General features: G+C 44.3%; 1 protein-coding gene across 4 annotated transcripts in view; it reads right to left on the reverse strand.

The window, feature by feature from the left end:
- The window catches only part of TMEM135 (transmembrane protein 135), a 465661-nt gene that overhangs the window by 340669 nt on the left and 106969 nt on the right, over positions 1-18023 (reverse strand). The gene's annotated exons all lie outside the window — the stretch shown is intronic.

Here is an 18023-nt window from a genome sequence, read left to right on the forward strand (position 1 = left end):
TAACAGGATGAGTCTGAAGATCTGAATAGTACAAAATCTGTTGAGGAATAAAGGCTCTTGCCATTCTTAAACTGAGGACTGTTCCAATTAACTCTGTCAGTTGGGTAGGAGTTGGAATTAATTTGCTGTGACAGACTCTCTTCCTCACTTGGCCTCAAGATAAAAAAAACTAAGTTCATTTCCTCTGATTTGAAGACCCTTTGGCAGTGGAGAAACCAAACAGAGGCACTCTAAATTAACAATGTGCACCTGCCACCAAAAAAAAATGAGATGCAGCTAATAGGAAGTATTTGACACATGAAAATATGCTGTAAGTTGAAAGTTATCAACTAATTCATGGTATCTAGGGAAGTAATTTTGGAAGTAAGAATTACCAACTGTAACTTGATGCAAAAAATAAATTTGTTGTGATGCCTGAGACTAGGATAGTTCAGCACCACTGCTTCTTTGGAATTAGGAAGTACAGGAAATAGAATTCTCTGCACTTGATCACTCATTCTATTGAACTCAGGTGAATTAGGAGAATCTACCTCCTGTTGAAGTGGACATTTGTGAGAAGGGACATTAAGAGGGACAGTGTTGAGGATAGGGAAGAAGCAGGGACTGAAACTAGAGGACAGCCTTTCTGAATGATGTCAAAGAGCACAGGATTTCTACTACATGCATTTCTGGAAAAATGAAAGGCAGGTACCAAAAGGAGAGAAGAGATCCTTACAGATTAGTCCAAAGTACTCAACCGCAGCATCAAATTTACTGATTTTGGCTAGATGCAGGCGGAAATATCAATTGAAGAAGCAAAACTGTTCCTTTGTGATAACATGGCCTCTTTCTGAAAAATTCTGTAAGTTTCTGATTATAGAAATAAGGACAGGAAGCTAGATGACACTGAGGTTGCTCTGCCTGGCTGCCATGAGCAGTAAGAAGAAAGTGAGTAGTAGTCGGAACTGCCCAACCCTTTATGCTTGGGGGAAAGGGCACAAAGGCATGCAGGTTGCATGTACAAACCCAGCACACACTTCTGGATAAAAAATTACAATTCTGGTGCATGCACACAAGAAATGGGATCCATGTGGATGGACCTTGAGAAGTTATGGTCCATCGCAGATAAAACATTACATTCAATACATAAATAATCACACAGCAGAAATTCTCTATGGCAATGTTTCCTAATACATTTAAACCACAGGAGATTATTTGGGAAATATTACAACACTGTAAGAAAATGCTGGCCAGAACGCTAACAGTAATGAGAAATTATTTTTCCTCATAGAATTTATAAAATGTTACCATTATAAATAACGTGAGAAAAACATAGCCAAAAATTTAGTTATATAAGAAAAAATCACACATTTTCTCAGGGGGACCTTGGTACTGCTGAAAACTTCAAAATATATTAGTAAACCCAAATAAATTTTGCTTTCTGTTGTTTTGACCTTGCACTGCCTTCACTCCTGGACTTCAATGGGAATACTGTCGAAGTAGAAGCAAAAGATCAGATGCCATGTTTTCTAAATACCAAATAAGTGTATTCAAGAGAAAAAGACCTCCTACCTTATTCATATATTCTCATTCTCTCTCTCTTTCATTGGATGCATGCCTTTTTATTAACATACGCTTTTACAACATTATACCAAATACGCAGCTTATCTTTGCTGCTTAAGTATACATTTTTTTGTAAAGTAGTGGAAAACCTGAAGATTTAGGAATATTTCAATGTGCTGGGGCAACACTATTCAAAAATTTTAAGGACCGAGAAAGAAGTATGTAACTATATTAAAAGTTACTCTTCCGGTACACCCTGAGGAACTTGTTTTTAATCCAGGCTTCAGGAGTCTGGCACACAGTTAGACCAAATATTTCATGTGTCAAAGTCTTAGGAATGCAACTGACTGTCCCTCTTTTTCACTGAGTGATTGAAATGGCCTTAATTTCAAATGAACACACACTTGGTCCACTTAGGCAATCAAAGAACAATGCATTTGCTTGTACTTTCAGAGTATATTAAACGGTAACCACTCACTGTCTCTTGTTTTTTATGACATACAGAAAGCTGTGGAACATTTATTAGAAGGTATCTGATTAATCTCTTCTGTTTTATGTATTTCATTTTAATAAGATAAATATTTTAGAAGTAGCTTTAACTGTTGCTTAAGTGATTTGAGTAAAAAGAGCTGTATAGACACAGATGGCTGGTTGTCTCAAGGGAATGGTTATAAGTTAAACAGCTGCTCATTGGTGAGCTGAATTCAGCCCAGTATCAACCGAGAATTCTCTCTGGGACATCTATTGGACGCCTGTTGTATTATGAAACAGTTGAGCCTGAAGATGTGTGTCAAATGTGTTAACTCTAACTGTCCAACATTAAACGGTTTTAAGCAAGGTTCAGGGTTTGGTATACAGAGACCTCAACATGCTTAGTACCATGGCAAATACATCATTAATTTTGTTTAATTTTTTACTGAAGATATAGAAAAGAAGAGGAAAAAACAATTAAAGTGCTTGAAGTATCAAATAAAGCTTACATTTCAACAATCCACTGCTCCCTTTCCCTTTAGCTGTTTTTCAAAGGACACTGCCTTTATCTGCTAGTCACTTAAATTATAATAGCTATCCTTTTGGGGGAAAAGAGTAGAAGTTAACTGAAAATGGGCTGGAGCTATTTTTGCTCAAGTCCAATCCCACTTCCTGGAAAACAAAACAAGACAAACAGATAAGTAGGAACAAACAAGAAATGCAAAGATAGAAAATACAGTTTCTGTCTCTGGTGTTGAATCTCACTTGCAACCTTGCTGCCAGAAAAGCACAGGCACAGCACATGGTCTTACCAGCCACTTTGAAACCTGGCAAAACTTGCACCAGTGTCAGACTGTTTAGGGAATGTCTTTTTGGTCACAAGGTTCCAAGCGATAGCCGTGTTAGTCTGTATCAGCAAAAACAACGAGGAGTCCTTGTGGCACCTTAGAGACTTGGTCACAGGCTCATCAGCAGTGTGGGCTAGCTAAGCCAGACATTTATTAGACAGAAGGAAGAAAGGAGAGGGATGGGAAAGAGAACAAATAAGGTCAGGAAGAAAAAGAAAACACAGAGACGATGACAGGACAAAGTCTCACATCTGAATTCAGCCAAAACCAGCGGAGGTGATGGTGTTATTTGTGTCCCTCTCTCTGGCCTCATCTGGTCAGGACATCTCTGAGGATCAGGACAGCAAAGACCCAATGTCATGGTGGATCCCATGGTCCCAGGAGACAAAGGTGGCAACCGTGAATGTAATACTCCTGACAATGGTTGTTGGCAGACAGCTGCTTCTTAATTTCCCTCCTTCCCTCCCCCGAAAGTCTTCTCTTTTAAAAAGAAGTGATGGATGGAACAATCCATCGCCTCATTTTGTCCTCCAATTACACCTCTTTCTGAAATGCCAGTTTTGGTTCATTGTTTTCTGGTCACGCACTTCTCATTTATCAGGCTTAATTTTAACACAGTCACTGAATTATATCAATAGGCCTTTTTATTTGGACTAATTTAGTCGGTCTCCCTTTTGCACCTTTTCGCATCAACATTTATTGTTATAGGTACTGTGTATTTTTATGAACTTTCACTCACTTCCTACAATTGAGCTCACAATTTGGGTAAATTTGTAGATTCAGTTATCACAATATGCCCCACCATCAGCACTTCAGTTTGGAGAAAGAAAGCTCGAACTATTCATCTTTCCTCGTAACTATTCTCTAGTTTATTACTGACAACTCCACTACCCTTTCCATCACCCAGACTCTCAGCCTCAATTGCATTTTTGTCTACATTATCTTCCAGCATATGGTGTAATGCTAAATTACTTCTTCCACTTCAATTTCACCAAAATTGCTCCTTTATCTCCAACACTTGTCCATGTCATGCTCCACTGAGATAGCAATAGACTCCTTTCTGACCCTCCACCACAGGTCTCACCTCTCTTCCATTGTTTGTCCAAAATGCCAATGCTAAATTAATTTTCCTCTTCTGTCATATCAACCCCCTTTACATAGCTTCCTGTCTCTTATCACATCAAATTCAAGCTTCACATCCTCATCCCCTTTTCTTGTGACTGCTCCAGTCATATCCTCTCATTCTCTAAGTCATGACTTCCCTGACACTGCTACCTATTGACTGGGATAGTCTTCCACTTGTCTAAGAGTTTCCTCTCTACTGTCAATCAAATTTCTTCCAGGTGTATTATTTCCCTCATTTTCCACACACTGCATTGTGTTACAGCTTCTTTGTCTGGTTGTATTAACTAATGCTGAAATCTCATGGTATTTAACCTGTGGCCCTTTAGGGTGACTTAAGACATTTGATTTAATTATAAAATTCAAAATGTGTTCCCTGAGCTACCACTTCAGCAGCTGACTCCAGAAGCTTCCCCTGTAATCCAGGGGGGCACCTCTGATGTTAGCCAGGAGTGCTCTAAGCAGCTGTTGTCTCTTCCCTGCTGCACCTGCTCAGAAGCTCCCTATTGGCCTCTTCTTGCATCAAAGAGGAGCAAGGAAAGTAATACTGGTTCCTCCAATGCCTGACTTACAGGACTGTGCGAGGCCCCAGGAAAACAGGAAGGAGCTTGACTGGCACTGCTTAAGCCCAGGAGAGAGCCTAGCAAGCGATGACTTCCCTCTAACAGCCATACCTCTCAACCCCCACACTCTGAAATGAGGGACAATGACTCTCAAAATGAGGAAAAATGAGGGATGGGACACTGAGGGACATTGCCCTGCAGCATTACAAGCCTGGGCCCCAATCCTGCAAGGCTGTGTGCTCATGCAGAACGTCCCTGTGGATCATCTGACAGAAATGAGATCTTAGCACTGCAGTGATCACTGCCCTTTCAGGGGTTCCAGTGTCCAGGTCTCTGTCACTGGACTCTTCCCCTGGGGTTTTACTGTTTCCTCCATTCCTACAATCTCTGCAGAGCACTTAGTAACTCTGTCCCTAGTCAGGGACAGGACACCTCCTCATTGCCTTGCGGGGAAACATCTCATGCGGCTGAGCTGCACATGCACAGCCCTATCAGGCATGAGGCTGCAGAATCATCCCATCACCCAAAAATCAGAGTCAGACCCAGGATATCCAGCAGTATGTAGGACACTAGAGAGGTAGGTTCCCACCTAACCACCAAAGGCCACCCAGTAGACGGAAAAAAGGATAGCTTGGGGGCTGATCTAACTTGTGCGTTGGCAACAGCGTCTCAGCAGCACACTCCAAACTCTCCCCCTGAAGGAAGGACTGCAGGGAGGGAGGCATAGGAGCCAGCACAGCGTTCTCTATTCTCCTCATGCTGGAGGAAGTCAGAGCTAGAACATGTAGATGATTCTTCCTAGGTAGCACAAAGGGAGTGCAACAGGGCTAAGAATCAGCTCTTAAATATTTTTTGTTGCCCTTTGACCTTTGGAACTAACCACTGCAAGTAAGGTCAGGAGAAAACATTGTGAAACCCACTGCCCTAGTGAAATCCACTTCAGTCCACCTCTGCTCAACATTGTGGTTTTTTTGAATGACAATCATTTGCCTCATATTGATCTTTATTCATTAACATTCATATCGTCGTAATGCCTAGAGATCCACCAGCTCAGGACCCCATTGTACTACATGCAGTACGATCAGAATATATTAATACCTGGCTCATATAGCACATTTCCTCAGTAGATCTCAAGGCACTTCATAATCTCTCATATATTTATCTTCACAACATCTCCTGAGGTATGGAAGAATTATTATCCCCCATTTTACTGATGTGGAACTAAGGTCACACAGGAAGTCTATGGCAGAGCAGGAAATTGAACCCCAATTTGCTCCCCAAAGCCCTAGGTGAGTGCCCTAACCACTGAATCAACCCTACCCAAAACAGCCTACAGTCTTTTTTTCCTGATGGCTTTTCGTCCCCGTGTTTGTTCATCACAATCCCTCAATTTTCTTTTAATTAATTTTAAAGAGGGTGTTTTAAATAGTGTTTTAATGTTGTTTCAGAAGTTACAACAGGAAGTATGTCAGAATCTGTTCCATAATAAAAATATTGTAACTCAGTTAAGTTTCTACCCCATGCAAATAATGGTGTCAGAATTTGGCCGAACCAACTTTGTGGGTGGGGTTAGTGGACAGCTGCAAGAAGACTGCTTCAAAAATAAATGTATTAATTATTGCTTTCTTTGTCTACATTCTTTACGGTAGAGAATGTGCCTTACTCTTTAAGGCATATGTTTTTGAAGTTAGGTAAATGATAAATAGGTAATCAATGATTGAAGGGGGAAACGTTTACACAATATCATGGAGTCCTTAAGGTTTAGAGTCTGATGCTCTCCTATGTTCATACACTTCTAATCAGTCTTATTTTTAATCAGGAAGGCATAATCTAGTGGTCTGACAAATCCAGGAATCTTGAGATCTAATAATGGCTCGGCAACTGACTCAAATCCATAATACTCTGATCTGTGTCCTATACAAATCTGTTTCTTAGCCTCCCCGTTTCTAAAATTGGGATAAACTTGTCTACATCACAGGCATCATCTGAGATTTAGTTAATTTTTGTAGAGCACTTTAAAAATAAAAGTTTATTAGGAGTACAGCACCATATAATAAGTGCACATGGTACTTCAAAAAAACCCAAACTATTAGAGGTTGCCAACTCAAGGAGTTTACAGACTAAATTTCAGATAAGATACACAGAGGTGATATATGGGATAAAGGGGGAAAGAAGGACAAAGTCAAAGTTGTTTAATTTATGTGCTTTTTATAGTTATATTGCTTGAGCAGTGGGTGCTAGCTAACCCACTTCTTTTGATTAGCTTTCCAATGTTTAGCATAGCTGTGTGTTTTATAGAAAGTGTGTATTTCCCCAATAGCCAATATATCAAGTTCGTCCTAAGCAAGATTAGTCTTTTACTTATCTTGACATTCTATGCCTTTGTCTTTAATATAGAACGTTCCTTCTACAAGTGCTAAGTATGTTTTTACTTCTCACCACCTTAAATTAATTTGAAGATATACGGTCTTCTACTTAACAGCAGTTTCTACTAATGCTGAATGTTTTCCTAGTTCACAATACATTATGACATAACTTTTTGAAATCTAACAGCCATGTGTCTTATTTATTGGCCTCCCTTATCTATTAATATTTTCTACCTTTTCAGCCAAAAACAACTTTGGTGATTATGTTTCATTTTCCACCTCTTGTTGGAATCTTGGGGTTCCCTTTGATCCCAAATTATCCTTAGAGGATCAATTGCAATACTTCATTTACCATCTTAGAAATTTCTTGACTTCAACATGTGCAATCCAAAATAGAACTGGAAAGGCTTGTACATGTCTGGGTGGCCTCCAGGACCAACCATTTTGTAACACACTCTTCCTTGGTATTACAGAAATGTTGATTCATATATTGCATCTGGTTCAAGGTTCTGAATCCAACATTCACAGCAACTTTAGATCTAACCATATTACTTGACTTGTAAAATCTTTGCACTGATTTACAATGAGATTGTTGATTGATTTTAGATTCTGATGATCAAAAATAAAATTCTACAGAATCTTGTCCTCTGCTTATTTCTAGTTCATAGTTACTTCCAAAAACCCAGTAACAAAAATACAGTTCCTATAGTTAGAAAACAGAGCTCATGATCTTGTCTGTTAAACTAGACTGGTAATTGCTGAAGTCAAGATGATTAAAGATTAAATAGATGATTTTTTCCTCCCTTGCAATAACTTATTTTTCAAGCTGGCATTCTATGTTAGTATAAAGGTGCAGCTAGTTAGTTTAGCTCATCACTGAACTACTCCTAACTTGCCAGGATCCTTGACCAAATATTTCTAGCAATCACTAGGCTTACTAAATATGCCTCTTCTTACTAGAGTGAGCATGAAGCTAGGAAGCAGGAGTTCTGTTCCAACCTCTTTCATTGGCCTTAACAATTTGCTGCATTTCACTACCCTAATTGTTAAACATCACATCAATCACCCCAAGGAGGTAGGTAAATATCACTACACCTATTTTGTAGATTACGTTTGTTCTCTGAACACAGACGGTCCAGTTCTGCCAAAGGGATTATAATCAGAGTTGCACCTGGATATCATTTATAGAAATGGTCTCAGAATTCAGCAGACTTAAAATGGCTGTCAAAACACACTGCAGCAGCAGGCAAAGTAATTGTTATAGCACTACCCATCTCTTGTTTCTAAAACTGGACAAATTTATCTATGTAGCAATGTACAAAAACCTCTATAAAGTAAAACAAAACTGACAGCTCAGACCTAAATACTGATTTTAGCAAAGTCTGAAGCACAATTTATATAAATACTTCATCCATAAAATATCTGCATAGGATAAACATAACAGTCCTATGAGAGAAAATGAATATTATTGTTCCCATTGTATTAATCACATCAGAAAAATGTAATGAATTAACAAAATATGCAATTAGTCTTTATTCATTTTTTTAATATTGCTTCTAACCAAAGTGCAAGAAAGCTCAATATATAATTTCCCATTTTACTTCTGCTAAACAAATTGTACTGCTTAGTAATTCACTTAAGATACATCATGTTTAACTTCTCAAACCTAAGTGTTGTCATTAAATATTAAACTTTCCACGTCTTCTGAATAGGATATTCTTTCAATCCTAAAGATAAATGTATTAAGACTGTAAACTAATGAAGATTCAAATCACCAAGCATGTAGAGGTGTTTGTAGAATAGCAAACCAACACAACCAAGAAAACACTAATCATATTATATGTACATATACATACATACCTACACATTATACATATATATCACAGTTAAACAGAGCTGATCAAGCAGGGCCCCTGTTATTCTGATTTTACTATTGTTCAAAGGACATCCAGTTTTGTGATTAGAATTCTTAATTCCAAACCATCACATTCTAGAGAAGGTTCAGGACTCCAAACAGTCTCCATTAAATGTTGTTGCACTAATTGACTTCTCTGTGGTATCCTTCTCAGACATCTTTGTGGTATAGAGCTTAAAAACTAATGTGACACAGACCAAATGCTACATTTTATTTAAAGGAACATTTGCCCAATAATTCAAAAAATATCGTTAGGTTATTCCTATGATTTTTTTAAACAAGTCTTTTGAACTCCTGTCCTGAAAAGTTCTTTCCAAATGGATAACATCTCCGATTAATTATTACCAATCTTATAATCTACACTTCCTCTGCAAGATGCTTGAGAAAATTGCTTTTACTCAATTAGGGAAGAAAAATGTTCAATCTTGCAAGACTAGATTACTTTTATTCGGAAGCCAAAGCTCTGTTAGCTTATGTAGTTAAAAGTCTGTGACAATTCTATTAAAAATCCCAGTTAAAAAAAAAAGGTTAATGTCCACTTTTCAAATTCCAAAGGAAACCTGGCATGCAACCTATCCTATTTTCTTTAATGTAGGATGGGAATGTTACTAGTGGATCACATATTTTAAAGCATATATACTGCATTACACAAAAGGGAAAGTTATTTCTGTAACTGGAGCTTCTTCAAGATGTGTTGCCCCTATCTTTATTTCACACATGGGTGTGCATGCATACCATGCACCTGAATCTGGAAGTTTTTTCCAAGCAATGTCCATTGATCAGCACATGTGCGGAACATCTTCTCAATCTTCTTACCAAGGGTACAAGGAGCAGTACGGGTCGACCCCACTTCAGTTCCTCCTCTTGCCACAGTGAGGTCAAGTCCGAAGCAGAGGGGAAGGAGGATGGATAGTGGAATACAGATAGGGACCACACATCTCAAAGAAACTTCAGTTACAGTAAGTAACCTCCTCATGTTCAGCAGCTTATTCTCCACCACCCCCAAAAATATTTCATTCACTGCCTCCAAGGATAAAAGTTCCCCGTAACATAAGGAGGGCACACGTTGCTTGTTCCTAGATGTATACTTTTATGTTTAATCATATTAAAATGCATACTGTTTGCTTGTGCCCAGTTAACCAAGTGATCTAGATCGCTGTGAATCAGTGATTTGTCCTTTTCATTATTTACCAATTCCCCAATTTTTGTGTCTTCTTCAATATTTAGAGATGATTTATTGTTCTCTTCCAGGTCATGGATAAAAATATTAAATAGCATAGGGCCAAAAACCAATCCAGGTGGGATCACACTGAAACACACCGACTTGATGATTCCCTATTTACATTTAATCCACTTATTGTCTTCCATGTTAATTTTATATAGTTTTAGCTTTTTATCAAAACGTCATCTGGTACCAAGTCAAACGCCTGAAAGAACTATAAGTATATTGCATGAGCAACATTACCTTTATCATCCAAATTTATAAACTCATCAAAAAATACACCAAATATATCAAATAGACAGGACCTATTTTCCATATACCCATGATGATTTGCATTAATTACAATACATTCATTTAATTCTTTATTAGTTGAATCCCACATCAGTCACCTCATTTTCTGCCAGGGACTGTCAGGCTGACAGGCCTATAATGACCCACGTCATCCCTTTTATCCTTTTTAAAAACTGGCATGTTTGCTTCCCTCCAGTCCTCGAACTTTCTCTGTGGTCCAAAATTTAGCTCCTCAGCTAGTGTTTTTAAAACTCTAGGATGCACATGATCTGGACCAGCTGATTTTAAAATGTCTAACTTTAGTAGCTTCTTTTTACCATCCTTCAGAGATACTAGGGGAATGAAAGGTGTTATTACCATATGACGAGACTGCATCATCTGTGTTTCTCCAAATACAGAACAGAAATATTTATTGAACACTTCTGCCTTTTCAGCATTATTCTTCATAATTCTACCATTTCAATCTAGTAATGGACCATTAACATCATCAGGATTTATTCTGTTCCTAACACATTTAAAAAACTCCTTTTACTTTCTTGTCAATTTTCTACATTTCCTATATTCTGATTAATATCCATTTCTATCAGCTTCCCTTTTCTTATGCACACATATACACTAATTACAGCTGCCTTCACTTCCCCTTTAAAACAAGTCAGTTTTCTAACCAACACGGCCTTAATGAACCAGAAACTGATGCCACACTTTGTTCCACTTATAGGCCAATTTCACTTGCTAACAGTGATGTCAAAATATTGACATATTGGCAAAAGTTTTGGCAAGAAGACTAGAGAAATTACGGGGCCTATCATACACCCAAAAGAAGTTGGGTTTGTCAGAGACCATTACGGCTCTGATAAGCTTTCGCTGCCATATTAACATTTTGTCAAATATGATGAACCCCAGTCATTCTAGCCTTAGTCACAGGAAAGGATTCTGAAAGGTGGGCTGGAGATTGGTTCAAATCCAAATATTGTGGTATATAAAATCTATGTTTAGTTTCTGGATCCAACTGCTATATTCTAGCCCAACCTCTCACATCATGACCAACAATGTGGTCTCAGATAACCAGGTCTTCAGGGACACAGTTGTCGATGCATGAAAGTCTGGGCTATCCTAGCTACAAGTTACCGGTTACATCAGTTTTGTGGACAATCGCCTATACGGGGCAACCCAGATTTACAAATTAGGAACAAACCTATCATTTGGAAGGAATGATGGAGGAGAGGCATCATACAGACTTTCCAATTAATCAACAGTGAAGGCTTTGTCGCTTTTCTAATGGCAGAGCAGTACTATGAACTGCCACCCTCAGCTGAGTGGCAGCACTTACAACAAAGACATTTACTACTAGATCAATTTGACATGGACACATAGGACTGCCAGAGGCCCCAGAACTACCGAGGAACTTTAGAAATATTTCATAAACTCTTCAGGCCCCGACTCTACATGTATGATTTACTAATGAAGAGGAACTCCACTAGTGTAGAGTTCTTTGTGAAAGTACTAGAAGAGAATTTACCACTACTCTTAAAAGCATCTCAATGGTAAAACATACTATGTTATGTTTAAAACGCCTCTTTGAATCATAGACTATGCTTGATAAAACAAAAGATTTTATTTAAAGTGGACTGGACACTACAGATGCTGCACAAGATAAAAGTTTTATCTTCTGATGTTTGTTGGTGTTGTAATAAAATAAAGCTATGCTATGGGCTGTTCCAACAGTCAGGCAACTTTGGAAAGAGGTGACAAGCGTTAAAATGGTGCTTGACTTCAGCAGCCAGGTATATGCTGAAAATTATATTTTAGGATATTTACCCACTAAGCTGGGTTTAACTCCACCACAGAGACTTTGGTTGTGGAGGGAGGCAATGATCATCAAGTGATTTTACAAAGATGTAAGAACACAGTGGTTTTCAGACCTGTCTGAATGAGCTGCCAAAGAAAGACTAATTTACCGCAGCTGAGATCAATTATATGAATTCAAAGATATATGGCCCCCATTTCTAGATCCGTTTGGATGAAAAAAAAAATCAACATTCAGGCTGCTTGAAGAATATCAGACATTAATTCTTTTTTTCTTCCTATTCATAAATGTCTTCTATTTTATTACTGTAAGTCTCCACCACCATGTGTTATGTCTACATAGCTTTGTCTCATATTTGTACACTTTTGAGAAGTTTGTAAAACTAATTTTATTGGAGAGCCTGCAAGTTTACAGTATTCAGGAACATATACAAACTGTAAACCATTATCTTTTTAACACTTTTTTGTTATTTTTCCTTCACAAAAATCAATTTAAAAAAAAATCACACACAAAAGAAAAACCAAGGCTGAATATTGCTTGTGGAAAAGACGGTTACTCACCTTTGTAACTGTTGTTCTTCGAGATGTGTTGCTCATATCCATTCCAGTTAGGTGTGTGCGCGCCGCGTGCACGTTCGTCGGAAGATTTTTACCCTAGCAACACTCGGTGGGTCGGCAGGGCGCCCCCTGGAGTGGCGCCGCTATGGTGCGTGCACGTTATCACCCAAGATGAGATCCTCTGAGAGGAAAAGGGTAGTCCTTTCCTCCGGTCTGCTACCGCGACCGAGAGTTGGGCGTGTTAGGAAATGGTTTTGTCCATTCAACATAACTGCGAGCGCTGTACAGACGTCCAGAGAGTGCAACTGTTGTCCCCATCGCGTTGAGTGTGGAAACAGGAAAGGCAGACACCACCTAGGGAGGAAAGCCGTGTGAGGACGTAACTGCACCTCGTCTTTGGGAAAAATAGTGCATGGTGGAACCACCGTAAGAGCCCTGAGCTCGGAGACTCGTCTGGCTGATGTAATGGCGACGAGGAAAGCTGTCTTCCAAGACAGGTATGGCAACGAGCAGGATGCTAACGGCTCGAATGGGGGAAGACATAAGTCTGGTTAAAACCATGTTGAGGTCCCAGGTTGGGGCTGGGCGGTGTACCTAAGGGTGTAAGCGCTCCAAGCCCTTGAGGAACCTCGAAACCATAGAGAGTGAGAACACAGAACGATCACCGCAGCCTGGAGGGAAGGTAAAGATGGCTGCCAAGTGTACCCTCAGCGATGACACCGCTAGGCCCTGCTGCTGTAGGCCAGAGGGTAGTCCAAAATAGAGGGAATCGAGACCTCAGCAGGAGTAAGATTAAGCGTTTCGCACCTGTAGAAGAAACGCTTCCACCAGGCAAGGTACGTTGACCAGGTGGAAGGCTTCCTGCTACCTGCTAGTCACGCGCAGCAGCCACACCGTGAGGTGAAGAGACTGCAGGTCCGGGTGGCGAAGTCTGCCTGTGGTCCTGAGGTATGAGGCGTGGGTGGAGTGGCAGGGTAATTGGGTTGGCTATGGACAGGCCGAGCAACGTGGCGTATCAGTGCTGTCTGGACCACGCTGGAGTGACCATGATGATGCGCATCCTGCCCCTGCGAAGTTTGGTAGGACCCAAAGAGCCGGGGGAGCGTGTTGGCCCTTCTATGGCCTGAGAACAGCGTCCGAGATCGGTCCCGGGGAGAGACCTTGGTAGGAGCAGAACCGCGGACATTTCCTGTTCATGCGGTAAGCGAACCGGTCCATATGTGGGGAAAAACTCCACTTCCAGCAACAAAATGCAGCACACTGGGCAGGGCGACCACTCAAGAGACAGGAAAGGCTGCCGAGTTGAAGCGTCAAGGCGTTCCGAACGCCTGGGAGAAAGGATGCTACCAGAATTATCGAGTGGGCTATGCAAAAGTGCCAGAGATGGATGGCCTTCTGACAAAGGGAGGAGGGCCATGTTCCCCCAGGTTCTTCATGAGCACATGGCCGTTGTGCTGGCCGTAACACTGAGTCGTCACGGCCTCGCAGCTGCTGCTGGAATCCCCTGGCACGCCAGGCGGACTCCGTCGTCATGCGGATGGAGCGGCATCCCTGCCCATATCAGGGAGGGGGTTAGCCACCGGTCTAGAGAGTCTAAGGTGCTCGAGGGAATGGTGACTATCGTGACCATAGGGCCCCTGTCCGGGTGGAAGTTTGCAGACTTCAGATGATCAGTGCCATTGCCTGAAACCGGGCTGTGGTGAGCAGGATCCGGCTCGCTCGGAGTCCAGGATAGCTCCTTGAAGTCTACCCCATGCGTGGGAACCAGAGAGGATGTCCCCATAGTGAGCATCAGGCCTAGACATGTGAATAGGTCCCTGACGATGCCCACATGCTGACGACTTGTGTCTTGGAGTCTCCCCAGATGAGCCAATCGACCAGATACGGAAACGCATATACGCGCCATCAGTGGAGATGGGAGGCCACACACTTGGAAATGCCTGTGGGCTGCTGAAAGGCCAAACAGCAATACCGTAAACCGGAAGTACCGATGGTTGGCTAGAAAGTGGAGGTATCTCCTGTGCAGAGGGAAGATGGCATTGTGAAAGTACGCGTCCTTCATATCGAGGGCGGCATACCAGACTTCAGGATCCAAGGACAGGATAATGGTTCCCAGGGATACCATGCGGAACTTCAACCTTATCATAAGCTGGTTGAATTCTTGTGGGTCTAGGACAGGTCTGAGACCGTCGTACGGGTTGGGGTTAGGGAATAAGGGAAGTAACCCTTTGCCCCCTCCGTCCATCGGCGTCTGCACCTCTTGTAAGAGGAATTGCGCCTGAGAGGAGCCTCTGAAGAGGGACAGGGTTGGAACAAAGTCGAGGTGGCCCCCATGCTCCACCATGTGTAGAAGACAGCGGACTGAAGTTAACTGGGACCACGCCAAGAGGAAGTAGGAGTGGGATCAGGCCCGTAACCGGTACGCCACCCTTGGGTGCACCTTCGAAAGATTATCTTTGGTCCCCATAGCGATCGCGAGGGACCTCGATTTTGGCCCTCTCGGGGTCCTGACGGTCGTCTGCGACCACGTCAGCCGCGCCGTCTGCCAAAGCCCTATCTGTGGCGAGGCATAGAGAGTGTGGCGGTGTGGCTGGGGACGGAAGGGCCTGCAGTAGGATGTTGGCGTATGCACGCCGAGAGAGATCGCATGAGGACCCTGTTGTCCTTCAGGCTTTCCTGTCTGGGGTTGATTTCACCGCAAACCTCAAAGAGGTTTCAAACCTGATGTCATGAGATGCTCCTTATGGTAACAAGGCTGGAGGGAAGCTCTGGCCGCCTTTTTCCTTTCCTTCAAGGGGGCAGTGAGCTCTTGGCGGGAGTCTTGATGGAGAAGCTCCATAAATTTATCCATCGCCATCCGGTGGTACGGATATAGGGACTAAGCAGGGCTCATGGATTGTCACGCAGGGCTATAAGGCCCTTGCAGAGTACACCTTGCGAGTGATAGGGTCACTCGCGTAGCCCCCTACAATTTCGGGGCTGGCGCCTGCTGGCCATCCCATTCACTGTTCTTAACCAACTGGATGACCAGTGAGCAGGGGAGAGGACGGACAAGCAAGCAGTCGAACCCTCCAGAGAGTATTGGCAATAGCCTGGATGGTCCGAATAAACTGGTAGGGCCCCTCTAGTGGGGCAACCGCCGATAGAACAGCACTACCGGGTTCCGTTCCTCCGGGACCTCCTGCACCTGGAGTTCCACATTGAGCGCTACCCTCCATGGGAGGTCCTGATGGCCCTTAGGGTGTTGTGGGCACACCAGAATCGCGGTCTTGAGCATAAGAGATGTCCACGTGGGAAGACAGGTGCATGACCGGAAGGCCATGGAGGTGCTGAAAAATCATGGTCAGAGTCTCTGACTCTACCAGACCTTGCCCAACTTGGCACCTGGGACCGGTACCGGAAGGCGTACCGGTACCTGGAACGAGATCCGGACCTCCTACTACAGCGGTGCCGGGAGGTCGACCGAGACCTCGAGGACGGGAGCAGTACAGCAGTCATAGCGCCTGTAGCGGTGATGGGAGCCAGAACGGTGCCGAGATTATCGGGTCAGTGAATGGGATAGGTATCGACGGTGGGCTGACCGCGCCAGTGTGTCAGCAGGTCGGTGCCGGGCGATCCGGCTTAGACAAGCTCCCTGTCCGTGGTGCAGGTTGCACGGGAGCAGTAGGGGCAGGGAGCTTGACCACGGCGCGCGCCCGGGAGCAGTCAGGCACTGGATTCGACGGCCCTTTGGGACCGGGATCAACGGTGCCAGCGTCGCCGGTGCCTCTGTAGGTATTGGTGACCGGGCGATCCAAGTGAGATGAGCCCTCTGGCTGCGGTGCGTTGGCACGGAAGCAGCAGGAGCAGGAAGCTCAACCATGGCGCGTGCCGGGGAGCAGTCAGGCATTGGGTCCGATGGCCCTTGTGGGACCGGGATCAACGGTGCCGATGTTGTCGGTGCCGGCAGGAGTCGTGTGCCGGCGATCCGAGGTAGATGAGCTCTCTGGCTGCGGTGCCGTTGGCATGGAAGCAGCAGGAGCAGGAAGCTCAACCACAGCGCATGCCGGGGAGCGGTCAGGCACCGGATTCGACGGCCCTTGTGGACCGGGATCGACGGTGCCGACGTAGGCGGTGCCGCGGCAGGAGTCGGTGCCGGGCGATCCGACTTAGGAGCTCTCTGGCTGCGGTGCAGATGGCACGGAAGCAGCAGGAGCAGGAAGCTCAACCACAGCGCGTGCCGGGGAGCGGTCAGGCACCGGATTCGACGGCCCTTGTGGGACCGGGATCGACGGTGTCGACGTTGTCGGTGCCGCGGCAGGAGTCGGTGCCGGGCGATCCGACTTAGACGAGCTCACTGGCTGCGGTGCAGATGGCACGGAAGCAGCAGGAGCAGGAAGCTCAACCACGGCGCGTGCCGGGGAGCGGCCAGGCACTGGATTCGACGGCCCTTGTGGGACCGGGATCGACGGTGCCGACGTTGTCGGTCGTGCCGCGGTGCCGCGGCAGGAGTCGGTGCCGGGCGATCCGACTTAGACGAGCTCACTGGCTGCGGTGCAGATGGCACGGAAGCAGCAGGAGCAGGAAGCTCAACCACGGCGCGTGCCGGGGAGCGGCCAGGCACTGGATTCGACGGCCCCGCGGACCGGAATCAAGGGTGCCGGCATCCTCAGTGTCTCTGCAGGTGTCAGTGCCGGGCGATCCAACTGTGATGAGCTCTCTGGCTGCGGTGCTGTTGGCACGGAAGCAGCAGGAGCAGGGAGCTCAACCACGGCGCGTGCCGGGGAGCTGTCGGCACTGGTAGGAGGAGTCGTGGGCTTCCTCAACCTCAGAAAGATGGAGTGGTGCCGAGTCGACTTCGGTGCCGGCAACGGCCGGTGCCAGCGGGGTCCGGTGCCGAGGAGGCGCTTCTGTCCGCCGAGTAGCCCGCGCTTGTGCAGAAGGTGGAGGGGAAATGAAAGTGCCGCTCCTGTTGTTGTCGGCTTAAACGCCGTGCAAATGGGGCACTTATCTGCGATCCCCCGAGGCACCGTAAACAGGAGTCGTTGTGGATTTCCTGTCAGCAACGGCCGGAGGCCGGCAAGCACGGACTAAAAACCGGTGAGCCGGGCATGGGCTCAGGCACCGGTTGCAGGGAAGGGGCTACTCCCCGAACCCCGCTAAGTATCATTAAACTAACTATTAAGAAAAAACGTATAAGGATTATAACTGTATACACAAGAACTACGAGTAGCTAGGGAAGCGGAGGTCAGCTAAGCTGCGCTCCACTGTTCCAACGACCGACACGGGCGGTAAGAAGGAACTGAAGGGCGGCTGGGTCGACAGGGGTATATATCCGGC

This window comes from Chelonoidis abingdonii, chromosome 1, assembly GCF_003597395.2.
Source record: "Chelonoidis abingdonii isolate Lonesome George chromosome 1, CheloAbing_2.0, whole genome shotgun sequence".
NCBI classification, from domain to species: Eukaryota; Metazoa; Chordata; order Testudines; family Testudinidae; genus Chelonoidis; species Chelonoidis abingdonii.